Raw genomic sequence first — 2,491 nt, 5'->3', positions numbered from 1 at the left:
GGGACAGGACATTTTTTCTTCTTTGTGGCTTTCTCGTAATTAGAAGGGTCGCAATCAGTGTTAACATGTCTCTCCCAAGTAATGTTTGGATCTTCATCGGAATCAGGTGAACTCCTTTGGCACAGAGGGGACAGATGACAACAGTAACATTGTTTCTGTCACCGTTCGGACAATTATGCTTAATGTAGCTTCTATGCTCCAAACAAAATACCTACATAATGTCAGCCTTGTGTTAGTATGAAGAATCTAATATTCAAGAAGCAGAAATATTGCAGGTAAACTATAATCCACAATTCAGGAAGATGGAAGATGGTAAAAAGATGGAAGACTAAGCTATTGTATAAACCTGAGCAATTAAGGCTTTTTTTGGCCCCAAAAAAATTGAAATAAAGACTTTAGGAAAACATTCCAACCCCTAACTACCTTTGGTTGCCATACATCAATTGCATTTTGAAATTGGTGAAAAACCGCAATGTATATGTGACGCATCACACCACATTCCGGAAGGTTCAAAACATTTCACTACATTTGACCATCAGTTTCTTATGTTCAAACATTTCCACCATTTATTCTCCAATACATACCACTCCTTTGAGCCAAATCTATATACATGAGCTACAACATCAATTTATTCCCACTACACAAACATTAGCACCTTGATATTTAACATCACATAAGTAAACATTCAGTAACTTATTTGCAATTCAATTAATTCCAAAGATCATGCACCGCAATTTAACACAAGTTCGAAACAAACATTTATATCAAAAGAAAATACAGTGCAGGAATGAAATACCACCCTATAAAGTTAAAAAGTTTCAACACAAGCAAACGCCAAGATCGGAAATTTATTGCCAGTTTCCGGACAATGTAGACAGAAATTGTCAACCTCTCTAGTTTTAATAAGATAAATTTATTCCGGCATTTCACCCTTTCTTTTTCCAAGAGATACAAATTCATAATCCAATCTAATGTGCATCCACACCCATTTTGCATTTTCTCCGAGCTTTGCCTCCCAAGAATCATCAAAATTTGAAATTTTCCCTTTTTTTCTACTTTTCTCAGCAACCAAACAGAGCGCAATCATCTCCCCCAAAGAATCAACAAAATTTGAAATTTTCCTTCTTTTTTTTATCTGGGTAATTCTACTTCTCATCAACCAACCAAACAGAGCATAATCCCGATCCCAATAACCAAAATCTAAATTTCCAAAACACAATACACATTCGATATTCATATAAGCTGAGGAGGTAAGAAATTTACAGATAATATATATATACATAGAGAGAGAGAGAGAGAGAGAGAGAGAGAGAGAGAGAGAGAGGACCTGATGGCAGCTATCGCAGGTGAAGGGCAAGAAATCTATCTGCTGGCACTCCGCGACGTAGCAATGCCTACCCAGATCTGGGAATTCCGGAGTTCCCATCCGAATTTTGCACGCAGGACAGTAGAAGCTCGCCGCCAATCAACGAAATGAGTTGAAATGTAAAGAATTGACCGGATTATTTAGTCCCGAGATTTATTGGGAGAATCGGAATCGGATTGTCCGAGGTTTGGATCGTATTTTGGCTTCCGCGGATACAGAGACGGACACCGAATCCGCGGAATCCCAAGTCCACGGCTGCCCTAGTTTTCTTTTCTCCTCGAGAGAAAAGGAAAGACAGAGTCGCTGCAAGCCGCCCCCGAGAAATTTCTTGAGAAACCAAAAAGACAAAGAAAAAAAAAATTGTAGTTTTTTGGACGTTGATGGTTATGATTAAATTATTATTTAAATATTATATTAACGTATTCTATTTTAGGAATTTATTATTAGTATTTTAAAATTTTTATTTTACATTTTTAATTTTTTATATTTAGAAAAAAAAAGTACATTCGTGAGAAGTGTAGAATGAGATTTTTGAAGTGTCAATAACATTTCTCATATTTTATTAGTAATATATTATTTGGTTTGATAATTTAGTTTAAAATTTTGATCTCTTTTCCATCATCTTCTATAAAAACCAAAATATGTGGAATGGAGTTTTTGCGGAACTGAAAAAAAAATGTGTTTGAATGTGTCTTAAAAGAACTGAAAGCGTTTTTGATAGAAATGTTTTTGAAATCAATCATTAATAAAAATACACTTAAATCCTAGAAAAACACTTACACTTTATTTGTAGGAGAAAATTTAAGATTAATAAAGAATTTTAAAATCACAAATTTTATTATCTAGAAATTGTGAATTTTCTTATTTGATTAACATAAAAGAACAATAGGATTTGTACGGAATTTTCTATTTTTAAACTCTCACCCATAGAAATTGGGAAATGACACATATTTATAATTTAAACTTGAGAGCTGGAGGTCTCAAATTCTAAGTTTTTTTCCTGCAGAAATTCTAAATTTCTATGTTTATAAATTCGAACAAAGGAATTAGTGCATGTCAATTTATAAATTCTAATTTTTGTCAAAATTTCAAATTTATTTCTATCATCCAAATATGGTGTTAGTT

General features: G+C 33.4%; 1 pseudogene; it reads right to left on the bottom strand.

Moving 5' to 3' along the window:
* LOC137712141 (zinc finger AN1 and C2H2 domain-containing stress-associated protein 11-like) overlaps window positions 1–1,719 on the bottom strand; it is a 2,752-nt pseudogene extending 1,033 nt beyond the window's left edge.
* Window positions 1,720–2,491: the final 772 nt, after the last annotated feature.

This window comes from Pyrus communis, chromosome 13 (genome assembly GCF_963583255.1).
Source record: "Pyrus communis chromosome 13, drPyrComm1.1, whole genome shotgun sequence".
Taxonomy (NCBI): Eukaryota; Viridiplantae; Streptophyta; class Magnoliopsida; order Rosales; family Rosaceae; genus Pyrus; species Pyrus communis.
Note: the sequence above shows the minus strand (reverse complement) of the source record. Positions and strands in the feature narration are given on the sequence as shown.